Here is an 8,976-nt window from a genome sequence, read left to right as displayed (position 1 = left end):
GAATTCCATTGTGTATATGTACCATAGTTTTTGATCTATTCATTTACTGATGGGCACCTAGGTTGCTTCCAACTCTTGGCTATTGTAAATTGTGCTGCTATGAACATCGGGGTGCATAGGTTCTTTGGGATTGGTGTTTCAGGGTTCTTAGGATATACTCCTAACAGTGGAATTGCTGGGTCAAAAGGCATGTTCATTTTTAGTTTTCTGAGAAAAATTCCATACTGTTTTCCATAATGGTTGTACCAGTCTGCAATCCTACCAACAGTGGACCAGAGTCCCCTTTTCCCCACACCCTCTCCAACATTTGTTGTTTATTCCTTTGTTTATGATAGCCATTCTGACTGGTGTTAAGTGGTATCTCATTGTGGTTTTAATTTGCATCTCTCTGATAGCTAGCGATATGGAGCATCTTTTCATGTGTCTCTGGATCCTCTGTATGTTCTCCTTGGAGAAGTGTTTTTTCAAGTCCTTTCCCCATTTTTTAATTTGGGTTAGTTGTCTTCTTAGAGTGAAGTAGTTGTGTGAGTTCTTTGTATATTTTGGAGATTAAACCTTTGTCTGAGGTATCATTGGCAAATATGTTTTCCCATACAGTTGGTTGTCATTTTATTTTAAAGCTGTTTTCTTCAGCTGCACAGAAGATTTTTATTTTGATGAGATCCCATTTGTTTATTCTTTCCCTTATGTCCCTTGCTCTAGGGGACGTATCACTAAAAATATTGCTGCATGGAATATCTGAGATTTTCCTGCCAATGTTCTCTTCTAGGAGTTTAATGGTGCCATGACTTATATTTAAGTCTTTTATTCACCTTGAATTTATTTTGGTGTATGGTGTAAGTTGGTGTTCAAGTTCATTTTTTTGCACGTAGCTGTCCAGTTCTCCCAACACCATTTGTTGAAGAGGCTATCTTTATTCCATTTTATGTTACTGCCCCCTTTGTTGAATATTAATTGACTGTAGAGACTTGGGTTTATTTCTGGGCTCTGTTCTGTTCCATTGGTCTATGTGCCTGTTTTTATGCCAGTACCAGGCTGTTTTGATTACAGTGGCCTTGTAATATAGTTTGATATCAGGTATTGTGATCCCTCCTACTTTGTTCTTCTTTCTCAAAATTGCAGCTGCTATTTGGGATCTTTTATGGTTCCATATAAATTTTTGAAGTGTTTGTTCTATGTCTGTGAAATATGCCATTGGTAGTTTAATAGGTATTGCATTGAATCTGTAAATTGCTTTAGGTTGTATGGACATTTTGATGATGCTAATTCTTCCAATCCATAAACATGGTATATGTTTCCATTTGTTTGTGTCTTCCTTGATTTCTTTCTTCAGTGTTGTGTATTTTTCTTCATACAGGTCTTTTACCTCCTTGGTTATATTTATTCCCAGATATTTTATTTTTGTTTTTGCTATATTGAGTAGGATGTTTTTCTTGATTTTTACTTCTGTTTATTCATTGTTAGTATACAAAAATGCCTTTGATTTCTGGATATTGACTTTGTAACCTGCTGTTTATTAGTTTGACCAGTTTTTTGGTAGAGGCTATAAGATTTTCCATGTACATTATCATGTCATCTGCAAACAATGACAGTTTTGTTTCCTCCTTTCCGATTTGAATGCCTTTTATTTCCTTTTCTTGCCTGATCTGAGGCTAAAACTTCCAATACTTTATTAAATAGAAGTGGTGAAAGTGGACAACCTTGTCTTGTTCCTGATCTTAGTGGAAAAGCTTTTAGTTTTGTGATCAATACTTGTGTTTAAAAATTGCATTTTGAGGATATTAGTTAATTTATCATATTCATTCATGTGATTATTTATATTTATCTAATTATCTGAGTTCTTTTTTTTACATGTTTTTGTCACATGTACCTAAGAAAAACAAGATAAAATTCTAGGAGTGATTCAAGGTATAAAATTCTTAAAGCTAACTCTCTGGGTAACTTTCTGTTTGAAAGCAAATGGTAATAAAGTATTGATCATAGTAATAATATTAAAAAGTACTGTTGAAGCAAAAATTGTGCCAAAGTTACACGAGCAAGGAACACTTGACTCAAGACTGTTGCAATAGGTTAGAGAGGCCTCTTGGATGTGGATTGTTGGCTCTTGTGTGGTACAACTTTTGTGATGGTACTGATTAAACTGTTTTCTTTCTACTCCCTAAATAGAACTGGCATGGCTGATATACCTAAAGCTTCCAAAATACTTTATTATTTGCCTTACATGAAAATTTTATATGAAAATCTTACCTTCTCGCTAGGAAGGCCTTCTATTTTGTTCAAAGATTCCCAACTGGTTCTGTGTTTGGGCAATGATTTTTACAGATCAGCTTTACCCCAGAATATCTTCAGCGTTAAAGTACACTCCCCAGTGTTGAAGGAACATCATAGCTTCTTTACTTGGCTTGAGAATCTTTCCTACCAGGTATAGAGAAAGATGAGTGCTTTCCTCCGTAAAAGCAGGACCAAGACAAAGATATTCATGCTTGCCACTTCTGTTAAACATTTAGTAAATTTTAGTAAAACATTTACTAAAAATTCTAGCTAGAACCATTGGGAAAAAAACAATAAAAAGATATGAAAAGCATCTTGGATGAAAAGCAAAAAGTAAAACTGCCTCTATTCATAGTTGATATAACTTTGAATATAGAAAATCCTAAGAAATCCACAACCCCCAAAATATTATTTAGAAATAATAAATGAGTTAAGCAAATTTGCAAGACAAAAGATCAATCTAAAAAAATCTATTGACTTTTGTGAATTGACCATAAACAATCAAAATATGAAATTAGGAAAACATTTCTGTGTATAAAAACATCAAAAAATAAAATACCTAGTAAAAAATCTAACAAAAATAGTGATTAACTTACATTGAAAACTAGAAAATGTGGTTGACAGAAATTAAAGAAGTTCTAAGATATGACAGGTTAGCAAGTGAGCAAAATAGAACTAGAGACATGGAATAAAGAACAAACTGACAGTAACTAGTGGGGAGGAGGGAGAGGGATCATGGGGCAAAAAAGGGGAAAGGTCATCAAGGAACATGTATAAAGGACTTATGGACAAAGACAATAGGGGGTGGGGGAGGAAGAATGAATGTGGGAGAGGGAGGTAAGTAGGGTGGAGGAGAATAATGGGGGGAAATGGGAGCAACTATAATTGCAACAATAAAAAAGGAAAAATCAATGTACTGTATAAATTTTTAAAAACCAAAAATATCTGTTCTTATTAGTAAGAAAATTTCAATGAATAAAAAATTTCAATAAAGTATTATTTTAATGAAAAAACATACTCTAAGAAATCAAAACAAATAAGTTATAGAGTAGATCAAAATATTTTAAAAACACATATTTTATAAAGGACTTATATCTTAGAGCATACAAAGAATTCTCAAAATTCAACAATAAGAAAACAACCCAATTTTTTAAGTAGGGAATATGTATTAACATACACTTTGCCAAAAAAGAGATACAGAGGGAAAATAAACATTAAAAGATACTTAATTTCATTAGTAACTGGATAAATGTAAAATGGGGGAAAAATTGGGACAAATGTATTAGAATAACAATAAAAATCATTAAAAAAGAAGTTCTAAGACATGGAAAGATATTCCATGTTTATAGATCAAGAGGTTTAATATTATTAGTATGGATATTCGCTCTAATTTGTTCTAATTATTGAACATGTCCTCTATCACAATTCTAGGTGACTTCTTTGCAGAAGTTGAAAAAATTTTTTAAAAATATATTTTATTGATTATACCATTACAGTTGTTCTATTCCCCCCTTCATTCCCCTCCACCCACACACTCCCTCCCTCACCATTCTCCCCCCCTTAGTTTATAACCACGTGTCTCAAGTTCTTTAGAGTCTATATTTCCCCCACTATTCTTCCTCTCCCCCTATCTATTTTCTACCTACTGTCTATGCTATTTTCTGTACCTTCTCCCCCCTTCTCCTCCCACCCCCCTGTTTCTAACCCTCCATGTGATCTCCATTTCTATGGTTCCACTCCCGATCTAGCTGTCCTCTTAGTTTGCTTATGTTTTAGGTGCGGTTGTTAATAACTGTGTGTTTGCTGTCCTTTCACTGTTCATATTTTTCATCTTCTTTTTCTTAGATAAGTCTCTTTAACATCTCATATAATAAGGGCTTGGTGATGATGAACTCCTTGAATTTGATCTTATATGAAAAGCACTTTATCTGTCCTTCCATTCTAAATGAAAGCTTTGCTGGATAGAGCAGTCTTGGATGTAGGTCTTTGGATTTCATGACTTGAAATACTTCCTTCCAGCTCCTTCTTGCCTGTAAGGTCTCTTTTGAGAAATCTGCTGACAGTCTGATGGGAACCCCTTTGTAGGTGACTGTCCCCTTATCTCTTGCTGCTTCTAGGATTCTCTCCTTCATTTTCATCTTGGCTAGTGTAATGATGATGTGCCTTGGTGTGTTCCTTCTTGGGTCCAGCTTCTTTGGGACTCTCTGAGCTTCCTGGATTTCCTGGAAGTCTATTTCCTTTGCCAGACTTCAAATTATTTGTTGAAATACGTTTTCCGTGGCTGTTTCTTTTCCCCTTCTGGTACCCCTATAATCTGGATGTTGGAACGTTTAAAGATGTCCTGGAGGTTCCTAAGCCTCTCTTCATTTGTTTGAATTCTCATTTCTTCATTCTTTTCTGGTCGGATGTTTTGTTCTTCCTTCTGGTCCATTCCATTGGTTTGAGTCCCAGTTTCCTTTCCATCACTATTTGTTTCCTGGACATCTCCCTTCATTTCAATTAGTTTAGCCTTCATATGTTCCTCTAATTTGTGACTATAATCCACCAGTTCAGTGAGCATCCTGATAAACAGTGTCTTGAATTGTGCTTCTTCCCAGAGTTATTGGCTCTGGGACTTTGAGTTCTTCTTGCGCCATCTTTTGGGCTGTTCATGCCTGTTACTAGCAGGATCTGAGCCCTAGGTGTTCACCAGAGCAGGGCAACTCAGTCGCTGGGTTGTGACGTTGTATGTGGGGGCGGGGTCAAAGAGGAACAATTGCGTCCTGTCTGCCGCCTCCCACAGTGGCCCCCACAGGTGGCCAGTGCCGCAGCTGCCACTGTCACCTGAGCCATCGCATTTCATCCCACTGCACTCGAGTGCGCCACCACCGTTAGCCCTCCACTGGGTTCGCCCCCTGGGGCCTGTGTGGTCCATCTCACTGTGCGCGAATGTGCGACCCTGGTCAGTCTGCCCCACACCCTGACTGGGTCCGGGCTACTTGCGCGCCTAGGTCTGGGGATCTTTTCCGCCCGACCCTGCCCCACTGCTGGCTCTTCCCCTCTTACCGTCCAGGTTGAACAGTTAGTTGTTGTCGGACTTCCGTATAATTCAATGTTCTGTTCTTTGGCTGTGTCTTTGTTCTCCAAACCTTTGTTGTATTCAAACTTGGTTGTGGAAGAAGGCACAGTGTTTCCACCTATGCCTCCATCTTGGCGGAAGTCCAGAAGATGAAAATTTGATCATCAAATTTGTATGGAAATGTAAGTGATTCAGAGTAGACAAAACAAACTTAAAAAAGGAAAAGAGCAAAATTGGAATCATGCAGTCTTGATTTCAAAACTCAGTATAGGCATAATCTCAATTTATTGTGGTTCACTTTATTGTGTTTCAAAGATACTGTATCTTTACAAATTAAAAGATTTTTGGCAAACGGTGTTAAGTTGGCACTATTTTTCCAACAGTATTTGCTCGCTTTATGTCTCTATGCTGTGTTTTGGTAATTCTTGCAGTATTTTAAACTTTTTAATTATTATGATGTTTGTTATGGTGTTCAGTGATCTCTGATATTACTATTGTAACTGTTTTGGGTACCACAAACTGCATTTTGCATACGAGATGGAAAACTTAATAAATGCGTCTGGTCTGATTGCTCCCTTGACTGATCATTCCCCATATGTCTTTCTCTCTTCTTGAGCCTTTGTATTCCCTCAGATACAACAATGTTGAAATTAGGTCAAGTAACAACCCTACAATGGCCTCTAAATGTTTGAGTAAAAGAAAGGGTTGCACTTCTCTCAGTTTAGATCAAAAGTTAGAAATGATTCAGCTTAATAAAGAAGACATGTCAAAAGTCAAGATAAGCTAAAAGCTAGGCAGGTCCTGTGCTAAACATTTAGCCAAGTTGTGAATGCAGAGGGAAAGTTTTTGAAGGAAATGAAAGATGCCACTCTAGTGAATGCACAAAAGATAAGAAAAAGAAACAGCCTTATTACTGATATAGAGGAAGTTTTAGTGGTCTTAATTGAAGATAAAACCAGCCACAGAGTTTACTGATGCCAAAGCCTATTCATAGCAAGGCCCTAACTCTAATTTTGTGAAGGCTTAGAAAGGTGAGGAAACTGCAGAAGAAAAGTTTGAGGCTAGCAGAGTTTGGTTCATCAGGTTTAAGAAAAGAACATCTTCATAAAGTGAAAAATTCAGGGGGAAGCAGCAAGTTATCCAGAAGATCCAGCTAACATAATTAATGAAGGTGGCTGCACTAAAAAATCAGATTATCAAGGTGGCTGAAGCAACATTCTGTGGTAGAAGATGCCATCCAGGACTTGCACAGCTAGAGAGGAAAAGTCGATACCTGGTTTCAAAACTTCAAGGGACAGGCTGACTCTCTTGTTAGGGGCTAATGCAGCTGGTGACTTTAAGTTGAAGCTGATGCTTATTTACCATTCTGAAAATTCTAGGGAAGAATTATGCTAAAGAATAAGAATTAGAATTATTAAGAATTATGCTAAATCTACTTTACCTAGCTCTATCAATAGAACAACAAAGCCCAGATAACAGCACACTGTTTATAACATGGTTTATGGAATATTTTAAGCCTACTGCTGAGATCTACTGTTCAGGAAAAAAAGAGGTTTCTTTCAAAATATTACTGTTCAATGACAATGTACCTGGTCACTCAAGAGTGCTAATGGAGATATGCAATGAGATTAATGTTGTTTTCACGTTTGTTAATGCAACATCCATTGTACATCCCTTGGATCAAGAAGTAATTTTAACTTTCAAGTGTTATTACTTAAGAATTATATTTAAAAAGGATATAGCTTCTATAGTTAGTGGTTTTGCTGATGGATCTGGGCAAAGTAAATTGAAAACCTTATGGAAAGAATTCACTATTCTAGGTGCCATTAAGAATATTTCTGATACATGGGAAAAAGTTAAAAAGTAAATGTTAACAGAAGTTTGGGAGAAGTTTATGCTAACCTCATTACTTACTTTGAGAGGTTCAAGACTTCAGTGGAGGAAGTAAGTGCAGATATGGTGGAAATAGTAAGAGAACTAGAATTAGAAGTGGAGCCTGAAGATGTTGCTGAATTGCTGCAATCTCATAATCAAGCTTTAATGGATGCAGAATTGCTTTTCATGGATGAGCAAAGAAAGTGGTTTCTTGAGATGGAATCTACTCCTGATGAAGATGCTATAAATAGGTTGAAATTAAAACGAAGGGTTGAAATTAAAATATTACATAAATGTGTTTGTAGTGCTATCAAACAGCATTACTTGTTACAGAGATATTATTTGTTAATAGAAGAATCAACTGATATGAAAAACATGACTGTCTCCAGTTGAGGTGGTTGTGGAAATAGCCTCCAGCAACCAGCAACACCCTGATCAGTCAGCAGCCATCAGCATCAAAGCAAGACCCTCCACCAGCAAAATGATTAGGACTTGCTAAGGGCTCAGATGATGGTTAACATTTTTTAGCAATAAATTATTTTTAGTGAAGGTACACAACTGAGTTATTAGACATTATATAGCTTACTAAGTGCTCACCCCACTAAACTGAGTAACTCTTGGACACCACACATAGTTATTACAATATTGTTGACAATATTTCCTATACTGTACTTCACAGTTCCACAACTACTCTGTTAACTATGAATTTGTACTTCTTTATTCCTTTATCTTTTTTCTTTTTCTTTTTTTACTATTTAAATTGTTTTTCAAGTACAGTTGTCTCCATTTACCTTTTTAACCCATCTTTCTAATCCCCTTTCATCTGGCAACCTTCAAAATGTTCTCTGTATTTCTGAGTCTGTTTCCATACTGTTTGTTCATTTATTTTGTTTTTTAGGTTTCACATACTGAGTGAAATCATTTGATGTTTGTCTTTCTTTCTCTGACTTATTTCATTCATCATAGTACCCTGTAGGTCCATCCATGTTGTTATAGATGACAATATGATGATAGTTCTTATGGCTGAGTCATATATATATATATATATATATATATATATATATATACACACACATATATATACACACATCCATATCTTGGCTATTGTAAATGATAAACACATGGGTGGATATATATTTTTGATTTATTGTTTTGGGTTTCTTTGGATAAATACCAAGAAGTGGAGTTGCTGGGTCCTTTGTCTCTTATAGAGCCCTTGTTTTAAGGACAATTTTGTCTAGTATAAGTATTGCTACCCCACTTTTTTTGTTTCTATTGTTATGAAATGTATTTTTCCATACCTTTACTTTGAGTCTGTGCATATTTTGATCTGGAGTCTCTTGTAGATAGCCTAACTAAGGGACTTGTTTTGCTATCTGTTCAGCCTTCATATGTCTTTTAATTGGAGCATTTAATCTATTTGCATTTAAAGTAATTGTTGGTAGATATGTGTTTATTGCCATTTTATTAATCATATTTTGAATTTTTTTCTTCTTCTTACAAATACCTTTAACATTTCTAGTGATATTGATTTGGTGGTGATGAACTCATTTAGTTTTTTCTTGTCTGGGAAGCTCTTACCTGTTTTTTTCAATTCTGAGTGATAACTTTGCTGGAGAGAGTGATCTTAGTTGTTATCACTTTAAACATTTCTTGCCAATCCCTTCAAGCCTGCAGTTTCTGTTGAGATATCTGCTGACAGTCTTATGGGAGCTCCCTTATAGATAAATAGCTTCTTTTCTTTTGCTGCTTTTAGGATTTTGTCTTTGTCT

At 35.9% G+C, this 8,976-nt stretch overlaps 1 pseudogene; it reads left to right on the top strand.

The window, feature by feature from the left end:
* Positions 1–6,002: 6,002 nt before the first annotated feature.
* On the top strand, positions 6,003–7,722 carry LOC118989845 (tigger transposable element-derived protein 1-like; annotated as a pseudogene).
* The last annotated feature ends 1,254 nt before the right edge of the window (positions 7,723–8,976 follow it).

Source organism: Sturnira hondurensis, unplaced genomic scaffold (genome assembly GCF_014824575.4).
Source record: "Sturnira hondurensis isolate 20B ecotype Veracruz unplaced genomic scaffold, ASM1482457v3 Scaffold0006566, whole genome shotgun sequence".
In the NCBI taxonomy this organism is placed as follows: domain Eukaryota; kingdom Metazoa; phylum Chordata; class Mammalia; order Chiroptera; family Phyllostomidae; genus Sturnira; species Sturnira hondurensis.
Note: the sequence above shows the minus strand (reverse complement) of the source record. Positions and strands in the feature narration are given on the sequence as shown.